This window comes from Vespa crabro, chromosome 17 (genome assembly GCF_910589235.1).
Source record: "Vespa crabro chromosome 17, iyVesCrab1.2, whole genome shotgun sequence".
Taxonomy (NCBI): domain Eukaryota; kingdom Metazoa; phylum Arthropoda; class Insecta; order Hymenoptera; family Vespidae; genus Vespa; species Vespa crabro.
The window spans coordinates 132,575-155,817 of NC_060971.1; positions in this window are offsets into that span (position 1 = coordinate 132,575).

The window sequence follows — 23,243 nt, forward strand, 5'->3', positions numbered from 1 at the left end:
TATTATCGGTATTGTTATTTTTATTATTATAATTATTGTCGTTATTATTTTTATTATTACTATCGTTATAATTGTTATTATTTTTATTAGTATTATTATTACTACTATTATTATCGTTATTATCGTTATTTTTGTTTTTTCTATAATCTTTAGTATCGTTATTATCATTATTGTTATTGTCGATTATGTCGTTAATATCTTTATTAGTATTATTATTATTATTGTTCTTATCGTTATTTTCTATAATATTATTATTACTATTTTCGTTATTATCGTTACTATTATAACTGTTAATATCTATATTATCGTTATTATTGTTATTAATAATATTATCATTATCGTTATTATCATTAACAATGTTATTATTATTATCGAAATTATCGTTATTATTGTTATTATTGTTATTATTTTCACTATTACTATCGTAATTATAGTTATCATCGTTATTATAGTTGTTATTATAATTATTATTATAATTATCGATTTTGTCCTTAATTATGTTACTATTATTATCGTCATAATAGCTATTATTATTATTATTATTATTATTATTATTATTATCCTTATTTATGGTTATTATACTTATTGCTGTAATTATTCATATTGTTATTATCCTTATTATGGTTATTATTATTATTACTATTAACGTTATTATCATTTATGTCGTCTTATCGCTATTATTATTACCGTTATTATCGATCTTATCGATAATGTCGCTTAAATCTTTATTCTTATTTTTATTATTATCGTTATTATTGTTATTATTATTGTCGTTATTATCGTTAATATTGTTATTATCGCAATTATTATTTTTATTACTTCGTTATTATCGTTATTATTAATATTATTATTATTTCCATTATGATTATTATAGTTATTATTAATATCGTTATTTTCGTTACTTTCGTTATTATTATTATTACTATTATCGTTATTGACGTTTTTATTATTAACTTTATTATCGCTATTACCGTTATTATTGTTATTATTATTATTATTATCGATATTATCGTTATTAATGCTATTATTATTATTAATATTATTGTTATTATCGTTATTATTATTATCGTTAATATCGTTATTAATGTTAATATTGTTATAACTGTTATTTTTATTACTATTATAATCGCTTTTATCCTTATTATCGTTATTATTATTATTATTATTATCGTTATTATCGTCATTATTATTATCGTTATCTTCTTTTATATCGTTATTATCTTTATTATTGTTTTCGCTATTATCGTTATTATCACAATTATCGTAATTATTATTATTGAGATCATAATTATTATTAACCTCATTATCGTTATTATCGTTATTATTGATAACACTTTTATTATAATTATTTCTGTTGTTGTTATTATTATCGTTATTATTAATATTATTATCATCGTTATTAACGTTACTATTGTTATTATTGTTATTATCGCTACTATTGTTATGGTTATTTTCTTTTTTATCGTTGGTATTATTATTATTATTATTATTATTATAATTATTATTACACTTATTATCGTTATTATCATTATTATTAATATTTTTATCGTTATTATCTTTATTAATTTAATCGTTACTATATTTACTATCGATATTATTGTTATTATTATTATCGTTATAATCGTTAATATCGTTATTATCTTTATTAGAATTATTGTTATTATCGTTATTATCGATATTTTCATTAGTATCGTTATTATAATTTTTTTTATAATTATTATTATCATTATTATCGTTAATATCGTTGTTATCTTTATTATTATTATTGTTATTATCGTTATTACCGTTATTAATATAATTTTTGTAATTGTTATTATCGTAATTATTATTAACGTCATTATAGTTATTATTGTTAAAATTGTTATTATTATTATCGATATTATCGATATTATCGTTATTATTATATTGTTATTATCGTTCTTATGGTTATTATTTTTATTATTGGTATTTCTATTATTATTATTATCGTTATAATCGTCATTATCTTTATTATGATTATTATTATTACTGTTATTATTTTTATTATTATAATCGTTTTTATGGATAATATCGTTATTATTGTTATTAATATTTTTATTAATATCGATATTATCGTTAATATCGTTATTCTTATTATCTATGTTATTGTCATTCTCGTTATTATGATTAACGTTATTATCGTAGTTATTGTTATTATCGTTATAATTACTATTATTACCATCATTATCGTTATTATTATAATCGTTATTCTCGTTATTATCGTTATTATATTAATTATTGTTTTTATTATTATTATTATTATAATCGTTATAATCGTTATTATCGTTATTAGTGATATTATTATTATTATTATTATTATTATTATATTCCTTGTTATCGTTATTATCGTTATTATTGGTATTATTGTTTTTATTACTAATATTATTTTCGTAATTATCGGTATTATCGTTATTATTATTATTATTATTATTATTGTTATTATTATTATTATTATTATTATTATTGTCGTTATTATCTTTATTATCGTTATGATTATTATTATTGTTGTCGTTATTATCGTTATTATCTTTATTATTGTTATTATGATTATTATTATTATGGTTATTATTGAAATTATTATAATCGTTATTATCATTTTTATCGGTTTTAATGTTTTCATTATTATTATTATCAATATAATCGTTAAAATTGTTAGTATTATTATCGATATTACAGTTATTATGGTTATTATGATTATTGATATTATCGTTATTTTTGTTATTATCGTTATTATCTTTATTATTATTATTTTTATCGTAATTATTGTTTTTATCGTTATTATTCATATTATTATTATCGTTGTCACAGTTATTGTCTTTATTTTCGATTTTATTGTTATTATTATTATCGTTATTATTGTTATTATTATTATCGTTCTTATCGTTCTTATTGTTATTATTGTTAATGTTACAATTATTTTTATTATTATCGTTATTATCGTTATTCTTGTTATTATTTTTATTGTTATTATTTTTATTATTCTTATAATTATTATGGTTATTATCATTAATATTTACCTTATTATTATTATTATCGTTTTTATCGTTATTATCGTTATTACTAATCTCTGTGTGGGTGGGGAAGTAGAATACTCCCATAGTACTCCCTGCTTGTCCTAGGAGGCGACTAAATGGGACTGTGTGATTGGCGTGTGAATGTTCTTGTACGGCTATTCCTATCTTTGTTCTTCTTTTATATCTTTTTCTATACTTTCTGTCCCTCTCAAACTTTTTTCCGTTCCTTTCCTTTCCTTTGGTGAGCTTGCCTCCCAATTATTATATTTCTTAAGAAGGATAGTATAGAAATAGTTAAAAGAGGGCGTGGGAGGGACACCCACGCTACGATGGTGTCAAGTGATGTTAGGGCAGGCCACCTGTCGTAGTCATCCAACAACTGCCAGGAGCTTCGTGTAAGCATCCTGGCTCCTGCTCTGGATATTACATCAGGAAGAGCACCACAGATTGGCGACCTGGCCTGCGGTGTGTCTATTGCTCCAGGAAGAGTAAGATATGAGGGTAGCCACTTGGAGAAGAGGCAATTGATTGCCAGGGCGGTTGATAGTACGCGGTTCTCCGGCCTGACGTCACCTATCCAGCCTGCGAAGGGGACACCACAAGATGGAGAGAGTGAGAAACTCGCCCAAGCGAAAGATCTTCTTGCCAAAATGAAGGCGACTATTACTACGCAACCTAACATTATCAACGCGATTAAGCATGGGCTCCCAGAACTGGAGGACATCATAGACAGTCTTGAGTTCATTTATAAATCTCGAAAAAATGTCAATAAGGGAGCGAGGACCCTCGCCCGAGTTTCTCAGAGCCCTTTGACAAATTCTACTACTGATGTCGGCGCAATTAAAAGAGTAGCCACAAGTCCGCCGCAGTTGCCTGAAAATAGCCTCAAAAGACCGAGGAAATAGACGACGACGTCCGACGCCACCAAGTGGACGGTGGTCGAGAAGAAGAGGAAAGATAATGAGAATCCAGCGAAGAAGGCGACGAAACACTATCCTAGATCTGCGCTGGAGATACGGGACTGTGATTGCTGCACGTCGTTGGTGGAATTCGAGGAGGCCCTAAAGAGGACCTTGCCAGACTATGCGGGGAAACCAGAGGTTAAATTGACGAATCCCAACGCGAGACAACAACGCTTGGCCATCGTCCGTCTAAAAGAGGAAGCAGCTGCGAAGCTTTAAAAGGTCGGCCGAGTGCTGGTCGGCATCGTCAGCTGCAGGGTCAGCCGAAGAGTAGAAGTGATGCGATGCTATCGCTGTCTTGACTATGGTCACTATAGCACCACGTGCAAGGGCACTAATCGCAGTAAGTTTTGTTATTACTGCGGCGGCACGGGGCACAAGATCAGAGACTGCAAACTCAGGGAGCCTACTTGCTGTTTGTGCTCCAATAGCGTTGATGAACTTAAGAAGCACTTGACGGGATCAAGGGCCTGCAAAGATTTCCAAGTGGCCCATGCAACAGCCAACAAGAGGAAGACAGGATGAGAGTACTTCAGGAAAATATCAATAGGAGCAGGACAGCACACCATCTTCTATCCCAGCTCAGCTCTGAGAAACAAGCTGATATCGTTTTATTCAGCGAACAGTAACAGGACAGAACAGGATTAGGAATGTACGCAAACGAATTGGTCACCGCGGCCATCTGTATCCAAGATCCCCGAAAAGTACATGTGTCGTATCAAGGACCCGGATGCGGATACGTTTAGGTAAGACAACTCGACGACTTATGTCAGTGTATATCTCACCCTGAACGACCGGATAGACGACTTCCAGAACAAACTGGACGATCTGGAACACGCGCTGCGGAAAATGCAAGGGGATCTCATTGTGGCTGGAGACCTCAATGCCAAAGCTCTCGAATGGGGGGAGGCCAGGCCAGACTACAAAGGAAGACGTATCATGGAGTTGACGTCGAGCTAGAGCTATCAATACTCAACACAGGCTCGACAAAAACCTTCCGTAAGTCTGGCTACAAAGAGACGATCCCGGACTACTCTCTAGCCAACGAAAACTTGTGCCAAGAGTCGCAGGCTGGCGTGAAAATGAAGATTAAACCGAGAGCGACAATCAGTACATCCAATTCGATGTACACCATAGGAGACCAGCCGTGACAAGTGCAGAAAGACCTCTCCGGTGTAACATTGCAAGAATGGATCGAGATAGGCTGTCTTCGGTCATAGAAGAAAGTTGGAGATACCTTCAAATTGCTTCCGTGAGTCTATGGCCATCAGCACAAGCCAGGATGATTACTGCAGCTATTATGGAGCTCATGTAAAAGGCTTGCGCTCTAGCGGTGGCAAAGAAGACCACGTAACGGCAGGGGCGACCTGTTAACTGGTGGCGAACGAGATCGCAGATCTTCGTAAGAAGTGCTTAAGGCTTCACCGTTTGGCATAACGAGCGAAGAAATGCGAACTCGACGCTGCTCCCTTGGCTGCAGAGTATCAAGCGGCCAAAAAAGCTTTGAAGTGGGCAATCATGTCCAGTCAACGACGGTGCTGGAAGTAGCTGTGCCTGGAAGTCGATAAGAATCCGTGGATATTAGGGTATCAGATCGTTACCCGCAAGCTGGGGACTCAAACGCAAGGAATCCTTCAGGACGCGAGGACGTTGGAATACATCGTGCATACTATATTCCCCTCACAGCCGAAGAGAAAGATTAGCATAGTTGCGCCTGGCATAACAGAGACGCCACAATTTACGGTAGGAGAGCTACTCAGGCCGCAACTTCTATGCGGAACAAGAAAGCTCCAGGTCCTGACGGACTTCCAGCGGAAGTAATTAAAGCCGTCGCGCAAAGTCACTCTGAGCTCTTGCTAAATCCGTACAACATGTGCCTCAGGGAGGGCATCTTCCCCGCCCCGTGGAAGAAAGCGAGGCTTGTGCTCATCAGCTAGGAAAAGTGTCCAGCAGAGGCAGCTTTGTCATACAGGCCTATATGTATGCTCGATACGGCTGACAAGCTCCTGGAGACGCTGCTTAGGCCACGGCTGCTCGCAGCCGTGAGGGCATCAGGGGATCTTGCTGCTCGCCAGTATAGATTTCGATCCGCCCTCTCCACGCAGTTGAGGAGGTTGTCAAGGCCGCAAAGATGACAGAGTGCGGGAATCACCATTCCCGTCTTTGTGTCTGCTGGCCACCTTTGACGTAAGAAATGCCTTCAACTCCGTCAGATGGGACTTGGCAATGGAAGCGCTCTAATGTAATTTCAGAGTTCCGGGGAAACTACTCCGAATACTCGGGGATTATCTGAACGAGCGCTTCCAAAAATACAATACTGGCAATGATCCAAAAATCTTGAAGTTGACATCGGTGGCAGCTCAGGGCTCCATACTAGGACCGGATATGTGAAATATTTTCTACGACGATATCCTACGTATGGCAGTACTTGAAGGCGCTTTCTTCGTTGTGTACGCAGACGACATTGCATTTGTCTTAATTGTAAGAAACACGGAGGGGGCACAACTGCAGCTCAAACAGGTCATGCGGATTCATTTCCTGGATGAAAGAACACGGGCTATCCTTAGCAGCACAGAAAACAGAGATCGTGCTACTAACGAAGACGCGCATCAACACCTTGCGCAACTTCACCGTAGGAGACGCGACGGTCCAGGCAAAGCCGTCTGACAGGTACATTGGAATAATGCTCGATTGCACACTGAATTATGGATGCATATAATAAGGACGGCTAACAAGGCGGCAAATGTTGTAGCCACGCTCGGCACACTTATGGCCAATGTCAACGGCCCCCGGCCGTGCATTAGGCGAATACTGATGCGTGCCGTCGAAGCAGTGATACTGTACGGCGCAGAAGTATGGGCGGAGGCGCTGCGAAAAGAGAATTATCGCAAGCGCATAGCCGCGGTACAAAGGAGGGACGCTCTCCGAATCGCTTGCTCCTACCGCACGGTCTCTGAGCCCGCGGTGCTAGTGCTCGCGGGGGTAATCCCGATCGATCTACTAGCCCAGGAGAGACAATTCGTCCACCAGCAAAGGTACTCTTTGAGTAAGGAGGAGGCATCATGGCTCGCCAGGTCTACCAGCATCGAGACCTGGCAAAGCAGATGGGATCGGGAGCCTAGGGGCAGATGGACAGCTCGACTCGTCAGTCGGCTGGACACATGGCTAAACCGGATGGCGGGGAGGTCGACTTCTACCTCACTCAATTTTGGACAGGGCATGGTCTGTTCTGCTCCTACCTCGCAAAAATAAGTAAGGTTGCAGATGGCAAATGTCCCTATGGCGACTCAACCGTAGACGACGCCCACCACACGTTCTTCATATGTGCACGGTGGAGCGCAGAACGATTTACCGTGGAGCATGAGCTCGGAGACATGTTGTTATTGTTATTATTATTAACGTTAACATAGTTATAATCCTTATTTTTGTTATTATTATATATATTATTATCGTTATTATCGTTGGTATCGTTATTACTGTTATTATTATTATAATTATTATCGTTACTATCGTTATTATTGTTATTATTATTATCGTTATTCTTGATATTAATGCTATTACTAATACTATTATTATCGTTATTATCGTTATTATTGCTATTAATGTTATATTATTATCGTTATTATCGATACTATCGTCATTATCGTTATTTTTATTATTGATATTAGCGTTAATATCGTTATTATTGTTATTTTTATTATTATTATTATTATCGATAATGTCGTTACTGGTGTTATTATTATTATCGACATAAACAGTTAACATTATAACCTTTATTATCGTTATTATAGTTATAATCGTCATTATTGTTATTATCGTTAATATTAATATTATTATTTTCGTTATTATCGTAATTAGTGTTACTAATTTTATTATTGTTATCGTTATAACCGTTATTATAAATATCATAATCGTTATTATTGATATTATCGATGTTGTTTATTATTGTTAATATTATTATCGTTATTATCTATATTCGTTTTTATTGTTGTGTTTATTATCTTTATTATCATTATAATCGTTATTATTGTTGCTTTTATTATTATTATTATTATTATTATTATTATTATTATCGTAATTATCGCTATTAACATAAATATCGTCTTTATTGCTATTATAATTATTGTTATTATCGTTATTATTATTATCATCGTTATTATTGTTATTATTATTATCGATATTATAGATATTATTGTTATTATTATTATTATTATCGTTACTATCGTAATTATTCTTATTCTACTTCTTATTATTATTATTATTAATATTATTATTATTATTATTACTATTACCGTTATTATTATTACAGATATTATCGTTATTATTATTATCCGTATTATCATTATTATCGTTTTTATTGTTATAATTATTGTTGTTATTATCCTTATAATTAACATTATAATTATTATCGTAAATATTATAATCATTATTATTGTTTATTATCGTTATTATTGTTATTAATATTATCATTCATATCTTTATTATCCTTATTATCGATATTATTATTGTTATTATTAATACTGTTATTATCGTTATTATTGTAATTATTATTATCGCTATTATCGCTACTTTGTTATTATTAATATAATTATTATCGTTATTATCATTATTATCGTTGTTATCGTTACTATTATTATTATTATTATCGTCACTATTGTTCATATTGTTATCATCGTTATTTTTATTATTATTATTATAGTCATTATCGTAATTACCGTTATTTTTATTATTACTATTTCAGTTATTATCGTAATAATCGTTATTCTTGTTATTAAAATTATTATTAATATCGTCTTTATATTTATTATTGTTATTATAATAATCGATATTATCTTTATTATCGATATTATCTTTATTATAGTTATTAGTTTTATTAGTATATATTATTATTATTATTATCGCTATTATCGATATTATCCTTATTATTATCATTATTATTATTGTCGTTATTATCGTTATTATCATTATTATTGTTATTGTTATTATTTTTTATATTGTTATTACTGTTATTGTTATTATCGCTTATTACGATTACTATTATTATTATTATTGTTATTATCGTTAATGTAGTTATTATTATTATCGATATTATCTATATTATTATTTTTATGAAAATCGTTATTATTGTTATTATCGTTATTATCGTAAATATAGGTATTATCTTTATTATTATAGTTGTTATTATTACCGTTAATATCGTTATTATCGTTATTATTATTAATGATATTATCGCGATTATCTTTAATATGGTTACTATCTTTATTATTTTTATTAATATTATCGTTACTCTCTTTATTAACGTCATTATCGTACTTAACATTATGTTTATTGTCGTTATTATCTTTAATATTGTCAATAATGTTAATATATTACCGTTCTAATCGTTCTTATCCTTATTATCGTTATTATTAATATTATTAATATCGTTATTGTCGTAATTATCGTTATTATTGTTATAATTATTATTATTAATATCGTTATTATCGATTTTATTGTTAATATTTTTATAGATATTATCGTTAATATCTTTATTATAGTTATTGTCATTATTATCGTTATTACTGTTATTATTGTTATTATTATTATCGTTATTATCGTGAATAACGTTATTATCGTTTTTATTATTTTTTAACGTTTTTTTCGATATTATTGTTATTATCGATACTATTCTTATTATTAATTTCGTTGACATTGTTATTATCCTCATTTTTATTATTATTATTATTATTATTATTTTCTGTTTTGTCGTTTATTTTGTTATTACTATTATCGTTAGTAAGGTTATTATTCTTATTATTGTTCTCATTATTATTGTTATTATTGTTATTATCGCTTTTATCGTTAATATTGTTATTATCTTATTATTATTATTATTATTATCGTTTTTATAGTTACTATCGATATTATTGTTATTACTGTAATCGTTATTATCTTTTTTAGTTGTATTATTATTATCTTTGTTATCATTATTATCCTTATTTTCGTTATTATTAATATTACTGTTATCGTAAATATCGTTGTTATCATTATTATTCTTATTATTATTATTATCGTTATTATCGTTATTATTGTTCTTATTATTATTGATTCTATCGTTATTATCATCATTATTATTATTGCTAATATCGTTATTATCGTTATTATTGCTCCTATCGATATTATTATTATTACCATAATCGTTATTTTCGTTCTTATTAATATCGTTATGATCGTTATTGTCGTTAATATCATTATTATTATTTTTACTATTGTCGTTATTATCGTAATGATTATTATCGATATTAACTTTTTTTATCGTTATTATTGTTATTATAATTATAATTTTTATCGATATTATTGTTAATATTGTTATTATTTTTATCGACATTATCGTTGCTATCGTTAATATTGTTATCGTTATTATTGATATTATTATTATTTTGTTATTGTTATTATCTTATTTACTACATTCCTTATTATCGTTATTATCGATATTATTGTTTTTTTATAATTATTATTAACGATTTTAACGTTAATATTGCTATTATTACTATCGACATTATTGTTATTATCGTTATGATTATTATCCATATTATCAATATTATGATTATCGTTATTATCGGAATAATTGTTAGTATTATTATAATTATTATCGGTATTAACGTTAATTTTGTAATTATTATTTTCGATATTATCGATATTACCATTATTATTATTATCGTTAAAATCGTTTTATCGTTATTATTATTATTCCTGTAATTAATATTACTATTATTATCGCTAATATCGTTAATAATTTTAATATTGATATTTTTACTTTCATTATTATCGTTGTTATCGTTATTATTGATATTATTGTTATTATTATAAATTTTATTATCGCTTTTATAATTATAATCGTTATTATCATTATTATTGTTATTATTATTATCGTTAGAATCTTTAATATCTTTATTATCTTTATTATTACTATTATTATAATAGTTAATACCATTATTATCGTAATTAACATTATTGTCTTTATTATTGTTATTATTAATATCGTTATTTCGTTATGATTGTTATTATTGTTATTATTAATATTTTTATCATACATTATTCTTATTATTGTTACTATATTTATCGCTAATATCACTATTATCGTTATTATTATTATTATCATTATCGTTATTATCGTTATTAACGATATTATCGTTATTATTCATATCATTATTATTATTATGATTATTAATATTATCGTTAATACAATACGTATAATAACGATTATAACGATTATAGCCGTAATAACTATATTAATAATAACGATATTGACGGTAATAAAAATAATAACAATAATTTCGATAATAACGATAATGACTATTATAAAGATAATAATAATAAAAACAAAAATAACGATAATGATGATAATACTTAAATAATAATATTATTAATGACAATAATAATAGTAACGTGAATTATTATAAAAATAATAAAATTAATAGGGATAATAATGATAATAACGATAATAATAAAAATGATAATATCGATAGTAATAATAATATTATTTACATTAATAAAGATAATAAGGATAATAATTATAATATTTGAAACAATAATAACGACAATAATTATAGCACTAATAATGATAGTAATAATAATGAGGCAATAATAATAACAATAATTACGATAATAACGATAATAAGAATAATAACGATAATAATGATTATAACGGGAATAATAACGATCATATCGGTAATAAGGGAAATAACAACGATAATATCGATAATAACGATAATAATAATAATAATGATAACGATAATATAGATAATAATATAAACAGTTATAACGATACTTACAATAATAATATTAATAATAATAACAATGATAACGATAATTATATTAATAAAATTAATAACGATAATGACGAGAATAGCAATCATAACGATAATAACGTTAATAAAGATAATAACGATAGTAGTAATAGTAATGATATAAATAATAAAAATAATAACACTAATAACGGAAATAATGATAATAATTATAATAACAAATACGATAATATCGATAATACCGATAATAACGTAATAAGGATAATAATATAATGATAATAATATAACAGTAATAACGAGAATAACGATAAAAACTATAATAACGATAATAATAATAACAATAAAGCGATATAAACTTAGTATTGATAATAACGATAATAACGATAACAATAATATCAATATTAACGATAATATCGAAAATAATAATAAAAATAATAACGGTAATAGTGATAATAATAACAATAAATATAGAATTAACGTTAATAACGATAACAAAAATAACAATAATAACGCTAATAATAATAATAATGCTAATAATTATTACTACGATGATAGCGAAGATAATAATAATAATAATGTCGATAATAACAATAATAATGATATTAATGATAATAGTAATAATAGTAATAATAACAACATCGGTAATAACGATAAAAACTTTAATAATAATAACGATAATACCGATAATAATATTAATAACGATAATAAAAATAATAAAGACAATAATAATAGTAACAATACTAATGATAATAACGATAATAAAGATTATAATAGTAGTAATAATAACAATAATATAGTATTTATATATAGTTTATATATATTTATTGTACCACTATGACCTTTATTATTATTATTATTATTATTATTATCGTTATTATCGTTAAAATTATCATTATTATTATCGTTATTATCGTTATTCTTATAATCGATATTATTACTATTATTATTATTATTAATATTATTATCGTTGTCATCATTATTATCGTTATTATCGTTATTATTGTTATTATAATTATTGTTATTATAGATATTTTTTTATGATTGTTATTACTATTATTATTATTATAATCGTTATTGTTGTTATTATCGTTATTTCCGTTATAATCGTTATTATTATTATTATTATTATTATTATTATTATTATCGTTGATTCCGTTAATATCGTTATTATTGCCGATGCGCTGCAAATGGAGAAATATCGCAAGCGTATAGCAGCGGTACGGAGGAGTGGAGCTCTCCGAATCGCGTGCTCTTACCGCACAGTCTCTGAGCCCGCGGTGCTAGTCGTCGTGGGGGAAATCCCGATTGATCTACTAGGCCAGGAGAGACAATTCGTCCTCCGACAGAGGTCCGTTTTGGGTAAGGAGAAGGCATCAAGTCTCGCAATGTCTACCAGCATCGAGACCTGGCAAAGCAGATGGAAGCAGGAAACTACTAAAGCCCGACTCATCAACCGATTAGAGAACTGGATAAACCCGGAGGCGGGAGAATTAGATTTCTCCCTCACACATTTCCTGACAGGGCATGACCTGTTCTGCTCCTACCTCGCAAAAATGAAGAAGGTTACTGATGGAAACTATCCCTTTGGCGACTCAAACGTCGACGATGCCCATCACACTTTCTTGATATGCGCACTGTTGTGCGCCGAACGATTTGCCTTGGAACAAGAGCTCGGAGATATATCGCCGGACAACATTGTCGAGAAAATGCTGCGAGGGCAGAAGGAGTGGAGCAGGATTGCCTGCGACATGAGGGCAATCTTACGTAAAAAAATGAAGGAGATGGGCGGCCCATAGAAGTGCCACCATCGTATCACCAGGTTCCTGCCACGAAGAGCCAAATCGTCGGAGTTCTATTTAATGGGACATGATGAATTGACGCCATCTCGAAGTAATGTCACATGGTATCACTATGCCAATAGGATGGATATGAGTTTAGTCGGTAGAGTCTATTGCTATGGTAACCCCAACTCCCCAGGAACTTTAACGGGAGAGCCAAATGGTAAAGGGTTCTTCTAGTCTGCAGGTTCCAAGGGTCAGTGCGTAAAGTTTGGCATTCTCAGACCTTCAGAAAAAATAATGTTAATAACGTTATTTACTTTAATATTATTATTATTCTTATCTTTAATATCGTTAATATTGTCGTTAATATAATCGATATTATCGTTATTATCGTTATTATTGTTATTATTGTTATTATTGTTATTATTACTACTATAATTATCGTTATTATACTAATTGTCGTTACTATTATTATTACTATTATTACTATTATTATTATTATTATTATTATTATTATTATTATTATTATTATTATTATTATTATTATTATTGTCGTTACTATCTTTGTTATCGTTATTAATATTATTACTATTATCGTTATTATCGTTATTATTGTTATTAATATTATTATTATTATTATCATTATAAACGATATTATTATTAATACCATTATTATAGTTATTATCGTTATTATCGTTATTATAATTATTAACATTATTATCATTCTATTCGTTATTATCGTTATTATTGTAAATACTGCTACTATTATTTACGTTATTATCGATATTATCGTTATTATTATTATTATTATTGTCGTTATTATCGTTATTACCGTTATTCTCTCTATTTTCGTTATTATCGTAAATAATATTATTTTTATTGTTGTTGTTATCATTATTATTGTTATTATTGCCATTATTCTTATCGTTCTAATCGTTCTTATCATTATTATCGATATTATAATTAATATTAATATCATTATTATCGTTACTATCGTTATTATTGTTCATATTATTATTGTCATTATAGTTATAATTGTTATTATTATTATTAATATTATCGCTATTATCACTATTATAGTTTCTATCATTAATATCGTTTTTATCTGTATTATTATTATTATTATCACTAATATCGTTATTATCGTTATTAATATCATTATTAATAACACTTTACCGTTATTAATGTTACTATTACGACTATTATTACCGTTATTATCGTTATTATTGTCCATATTGTAATTGTGATTATAGTTATAATTGTTATTGTCATTATTAATATTATCGCTTTTATCACTATAATAGTTTGTATCTTTAATATCGTTTTTATCTGTATTATTATTATTATTATTAACACCAATATCGTTATTATCGTTATTAGTATTAATATTAATTTTATCGCTATTATCACTATTATGGTTTGTAACGTTAATATCGGTTTTATCTGTATTATTATTATTATTATTATTATTATCGCTAATATCGTTATTATCACTGTTAATATTATTATTATTATCACTTTATCGTTATTAGTGTTACTATTACTACTATTATTATCGTTATTATCGTTATTATTATTATTATTTTTATTATTATTATTATTATTATTATTATTATTATTAATATTATTATTGGCGTTTTTATCAATATTATCGTTATTACACTTATTATCGTTATTATTATTATCATTATTATAGTTATTATCGTTAGAATCGTTTTTATTGGTAAAAATAACGTTATTATCATTGTTATTCATATTACTATTATTATTTTTATTATTATCGTAATTGTCGTAATCATCTCGATTACCGTTATTATCGCTATTATCCATATTATCGTTAATATTTTTATTAATCTTAGTATTTTTATTATCTTTGTTATTGTTATTTTTGGTATTACTAATATTGTTATTGTCATTATTATCGTTATTATCGATATTATTATTATTATTATTGTTATTGTCGTTTATATTATTATTATTATTATTATTATTGTTCAAATTATATTTATCATCGTAATTATTATTATTAGTTTTATCGTTATTACTGTCATGATCCGTTATTATTATTATTGCTATTATCGTTATTATAATTATTGTTATTATCGTAATTATCGTTATCATCGTTATAACGATTATTATTATTACCGTCACTATCGTTATTATTATTATAATTATTTTCGTTACTATCTTTATTATTATAATTACTATTATCATTATTGAGGTTATTATCGTTTCTATTGACATAATTATTATTATTATCGATTTTATATGTTATTACCGTTATTATTTCTATCGTTATTATCGTTATTATTATTAACGATATTATCGTTATTATTTTTATAATTGTTATTATTATTAACGACATTTTCGTTATTATTGTTATAATTGTTATTATTATTATTGAATTCGTTATTATCATTATTATCATTATTTTCGTTAATATCTTTTTATCTTTATAATAATTATTATTATTTTTATCGTTTTTATCATTATTATCTTTATTATTATTATTAATATTGTCGATATTATCTTTATTACTATTATCGTTATCCTCTTTATTATTGTTATTGATGTTAATATTATTTTTATTACTATCGTTATTATCGATATTATTGTTATTATTATTATCGATGTTAACTTTATTATTATTATAGTTAATATAGTAAATATCTTTATTCTTATTATTATTATTAGTACTATCGTAATTATCATTATTATCGATTTTATTGTTATTATTATTATTAATGTTATCGATATTATCGTTAATATTGTTACTATCATTTTTAATATAATTATCATTATTATCGTTATTATCGTTATTATCTTTATTAATATTAATACTATTATCATTATTAACGTTATTATTATTATCGTTACTATCGAAATTTTAGTAGTTATTATAGTTATAATTATTACTATTATCGTTATTATGTTTTTTATCGTTAATATTGTTGTTTTCTTTATTATTAATATTATTATAAACCTTTTTTATCATTATAATTTTTATTATTGTTATTATTATTATTATTTTCGTTACTATCGTTATTACTGTTTTCATTATTATCGTTAATATTGTTATTGTTATTATTATTATAATCGATATTATTGTTAATATTGTTATTATTATTATCGATATTATTGTTATTATGGATATTATTTTTCGTTAATATCGTTATTATCGCAATTGTAGTTATTATTGTTATTAATCCTACAGTTATTATCGACATTGTAGTTATTATTATTAATATTGTTATTATTAATACTATTATTATCATTATTACCGTAATTATCGTTGTGAACGTTAATATTATAATCGTTATTATCGTTTTTATCGTAATTATTATTATTATTATTATTATCATTATTGTCGTTATTATCGTAATTATCTTTATTATTATTGTAAAGAAAGTATACTTTCTCTAGGTAGATTTGTCACGCGTCTCATGGCCCGCCCTTCCTTTGTTTTTGTTACCTACAAATTCTTTTGTTACCTACAAAGCGAGCCATTAAGATTTGGGGAGAGATACTGGCAGTAAGAAATAGAACGTAGACGAGAGAAGTAGTACGATAGTAAAATATAAAATTTAACAGAGTGAAAAATAAACGTGAATTGTCGTTTCTTTGTTCACAGAGAAACATATTTCCGATTGTCACTTCACCCTAATTAAAACGAGTTAAAATGAAAAAATTAAGATATTATATTATTATTATTATAATCGATATTATCGTTATAATCGTTATTATTTTTATTATTATCTTCGTTTTAATTGTTATTATTGTTTTCGTTATTATCGTTATTATCGTTACTATCGTTATTAAAGTTAAAATTTTTATTCTCGTTATTAGTATTATCATTCTAATAGTTCTAAATCCTTATTATCGATATTATAATTATTGCTATATCGTTATTATCGATATTATCGTTATTGTCGTTATTATTTTTATCGTTATGATCGTTATTATCCATAATATTTTTATTATTGTTATTTTTACTACAATTATTTTCCTCATAATCGTTGTATTAGGTAATATTATTATTATTACTATTATTAGTATAATTATTATTGCTATTATCGTTATCATTGCTACTATTATTATCGTTATTAACTTAATTATCGTTATTAATTTTATTATTATTATTGTTAATATAGTTATTGTCGTTACTGTCGAAATTATCCTTATTATATTTATCGTTTATATCGTTATTATCATTATTATTGTTATTATCGTTTTTATGGATATTATGGTTATTAGTGTTATTATTATCGTTATTATTATCGTTATTACCGATATAATCGTTATTGTTATTTTTATTATCGGTATTATATTTGTTATCGTTATTGACGGTATTATTATTATTATTTTCTTCGTTATTAATTTTATTATTATTATATAGTTATTATATAATATTATACTACTATATAAGCGCATCTGTATGCTAGATAAGGCTGGCAAGTACCTGGATAAGCTGCTTTGGCCAGAAGTTGCAGCCGTGTGGGCTGCGAAGTATCTTACTACCCGCCAGTATGGTTTTCGATCCAGCCTCTCCACCATCCACGCAGTTAAGGAGGTTGTCACGGCCGCTAAGATGACCCAGCGCGGGAATCACCATTCCCGCCATTTGTGTCTGCTGGCTACAATAGACGTGATAAATGCCTTCAACTCCGTCAGGTGGGACTTGACAATGTAAGCGCTCGAACGTAATTTCAGAGTTCCGGGGTATCTGCTCCGAATACTCAGGGATTACCTAAACGAGCGCTTCCTAGAATACAATTCTGGCGATGGTCCAAGAAACTTGGAATTGATATCGGGGGCAGCTCAGGGATCCATACTAGGACCAGATATCTGGAATATATTTTACGAAGGTATCCTTCCTATGGCAGTCCCTGATGGTGCTTTCTTGGTTAAGTACGCAGACGACACTGCAGTTGTCATAACTGCAAGAGAGACGGAGGAGGCACAAATGCAGCTCAAACAGGTCATGCGCAGAGTCATCTCCTGGATAGAAGCACACGGGATTATTATCGCTTTTACCGTTAAATGCGATTTTGTCTTTATTATCGTTATTATCGTTTTTATCATTATTATTTTATATAATTATTATCGTTATATTGTGACCGTTATTATCTTCATTATCGTTATTATTGTTATTATTGCTACTAATACGAATATTATTATCGTAATAAGAGTCATAATCGTTATTATCGTTATTATCGTTATTATCGTTATTAGAGTATTATTGTTACTGTTGTTCTTATACTTATTATCGTTATTATTGTTATTATTATAATATCATAATTATCGTTATTATTATTATAATTATTATCGTTATTATCGATAATATTATATCCGATATTATCGTTAATATCGTTATTATTGTTATTATCGATATTATTATTATTATTATTATTATTATATTATCGTAAATTATCGTTATTATAGTTATTATCGTTCTTATTATTATCATGAATTTCGTTATTAACTTTATTTTTATTATCACTATCACCATTATAATGTCATTATTACCTATATTTGCGTTAAAAACATTAATATTGTTACTTTTATGAATATTACTTTTACTACTATCGCTATTATAGTTAATATCATTATTATTATTATTGTCGATATTATTATTATTATAAAAATCGCTATTTTCTTTATTATTGTTATTATTATTATCGTTATTAACGTTATTATCTTGATTACCGTTATTAACATTTTATAGGTATTATCGTTATTATAATTATCGTCGTTATTATTATCGTTATTATCGTTTTATCGATATTATTTTTATTATTACCGTCATTAACGTTAATATGTTTATTATCAATATTATTATTATTATTTTCGTTATTATTGATATTATCGTTATTATTATTTTTATTATTGTTATTATTATTATAATCGTTATTTTCGTTATAAATGCTATTATTAATATTTTATCGTTATTTCTATTATTATCGTTATTATCCTTATTAGTATTATGTATATTATATTTATAATTTTTGTAATTATCATTGTTATCGTTATTATTGTTTTTACTTTCAATATTGTTAATATTTTTATTATTATTATTGTTATAGTTAGTATTATCGTTATTATCGCTATTGTTTTTATTATTACTAACTTTATTAACGTTATTTTCGTTATTATTTTTATTATTATTTTAGTTAATATCGTTATTATCGTTATTATTTTTATTATAATTATCATTATTATGATTATTATTATTATCGTTATTATCGTTATAATTGTAATTATTATTAACGTTATTATTGTTATTATTTTTTATTATTATTATTGTTACTATTATTACTATTATTATTGTTATTATCGTTACTATTGTTATTATTATTAACGTTAATATCGTTATAATCGTTATTATTGATAATTTTATTATTATTATTATAGTTATTTACTTTATCTTTGTTATTAGTATTATTATTATTATTGTCGTTATTATCGTTGTTATTGTTACAGAGATTATAGATTTTTTCTTTATTATCGTTAGTACCGTTATTATCGTTATTATTATATTTATCATTATTATTGTAATTATTATTATTGTTATAATCCTTATTATCGTAATTATCGTTATTAATTCTATTATTATTATCCTTATGTCGTCATTATAGTTATTATCGTTACCATTATCGCTATATCGTTATTATCGTTATTAATGTTATTAATATTACTATTTTTATCATCATCGTCATTATCGTTATTATCATTATTATCGTTATTATCTTTATTATTATTATTGTTTTCATCGTTGTTATCGTTATAATTGTTATTATTATTATCTATTTCATCGCTAATATCGTAATTATCGTTATTGTCCTTATTATTATAATTATCGTTATGATTGTAAATATTAATATTGTTATAATCGTTATATTTGTAATTAACGTTATTAATTTTATTGTTATTTTTGATATTATTATTATAGTTATTATTATTATTATCGTTATTATTTTTTTACCTTTAATATTATTTTTATAATTATCGTTATAATCGTTATTACATATATTATCGTTGTTATTATCGTCGTTTTTATAGACAATATTATAATCGTTATCATCGTTTTTATTATTAATGTTTTAATCCTTATTATCGTAATTATCGTTACTAATTTTATTATTACTATCGTTAATAACGTTATTATAGTTATTATTGTTATTATTTTCGTTATTATCGTTGTTATCGTTATTATCGTTGTAGTCGTTATTAATATTATTATTATTATCGTTATTGTCGTTGTTACCTTTAAAATTGTTATTATTGTTATATTTTTTATTATTATCTCTATTAGTATCATTATTAATGTATTTATTGTTATTATTATCATCGTTATTATCGTTATTATTGTTATTATTATTATTATTATAGTTATTATTGTCATTATTTTTAATCGCTTTATTATTTTTGTTATAATTATCGGTATTATCGTCATTAATGTTAATATTATCATTTTTGTAATTATTATTATTATTATTATTATCGATTTAAAATTTGTTATCATTATTATCGTTATTATTATTATTATTATTATTATTATTATTATTATTATTATTATTACTATTATTACTATCGTAGTCATTATCGATATTATTGTTATTATTATTATCGTTATTACCGGTATTATTGATACTTTTTTATAATAATTTTCGTAATAACCATTATTATAGTTTTATTGTTATTATTACTATATCTATAGTGTCGTTATTATAGTTATTATCGAAATAATAGTTATTATTATTATCGCTTATATCATTATTATTATTATCGTTATTATCGTTATTATTGTTAATATTATTAACGACATTATTACAATATTTGTTATTGTTGTAATGTTTATTATCGTTATTATGATTATCGTTACTATCGTTATTATTATTATTACTTTTATCATTGTTATCGTCATTATTGTTTTTATTATTGTCGTTTTTCTCTTTATTATCTTTATTATTATTATTATTATTTTTATTATTATAAACGTTATCGTTAATATAGTTATTTTCATTATTATCGTTATTATTGTTAATTTTACTACAATTGTTATTGTTATTATCGTAATTATCGTTATGATTTTTATTGCTATTAGCGATATATTAATTATTATTTTTATTGATATTATCGTCATTATCGTTGTTAATGATATTATTATTATTATTTTCAATATTATCATTATTTTTGTTAATATCGTTATTATCTTTAATATTTCTATCATTCTCGTTATTATTGTAGTTATCGGTATTATCGTTATTATTATTATTATTATTTTTGTCGATATTATCATTATTAATTATATAGTTATTATCAATATTATCGTTATTATTGAAATTACCGTTATTAACGTTATTATTTTATTTATTATTATCATTATTACCTTTATTATAAATAATATTTTCTTTATTATCATTATTATCGTATTATTGTTTTTATTATTATCGCTGTTATCGTTATTATCCTTATTTTGGAAATTATTAATATTATTATTAACGTTTTTCTCGTCATTATAGTTATTAATGTTATTATTATCATCGTTATTATCGTTATTATCATTATTCTAATTTTTGTTATTATCGTTATCATTGTTACTATTATTATTATTATTATCCTTATTATCATTATTTTCGTTATAATCGTTAACATCGCTATTATTGTTATTATTATTATTAATATTTTCGATATCATCTTTAATATTGTTATTCTTATTATCGATAATATCGTTATTATCGATATTATTTTATCGTTAATATCGTCATTATCGTAATTGTAGTTATTATTGTTATTATTACTACAATTATTATCGTCATTGTCTTTATTATTACTAATATTGTTATTATTACTACTATTCTTATCGTTATTACCGTAATTATCGTTGTTACCGTTATTATTATAATCGTTATTATCGTTTTTATCGTAATAATTGTTATTATTATTATTTTTATCGATATTATTGTTAATACTGATACTGATATTATCGATACTATTGTCATTATCGTTATCATAATTATCGTTCATATCGTTATTTTGGTTGTTATAGTAATTATAATAAAGATATAATAAAGATAAATAAATAATAAAGATAAATAATAATAATAATAACGATAATAACGATAACAACGTTAATAATAACAATAATAACGATAATAACGATAATAATAAAAACGGTAATAACCATAATAAAGATAATAACGATAATAATAATAATAATATTAACGATAATGTAGATACCAACGACAATAATAATTATAATAATAATGAAAATACGGATAATAACAAAACTAATAATAATTATGATAGAAATAATAACAATAATAACAATTATATGGCTAATATCGTTAATAACGATAATAATAATATAGACAATATAAAACTTTCGATAATGAAAATAACAGTATGATCGATATTATCTATAAAAATAATAATAATAATAATAACAATTATAACGATAAGAACGATAATAACGATTATAATGTAACTATCGGTAATAAAGATATTAATAATAACGATAATGTATGTAATAATAATAAGAGTAACGATAATAACGATAATAATGGTAATAATAATAACGATAATGTAGATAATAACGACAATAATAATAATAATAATAGTAACGATAATAACGGAAATATAGTTAATAATAATAGAAATAATAACAATAATAACAATAAT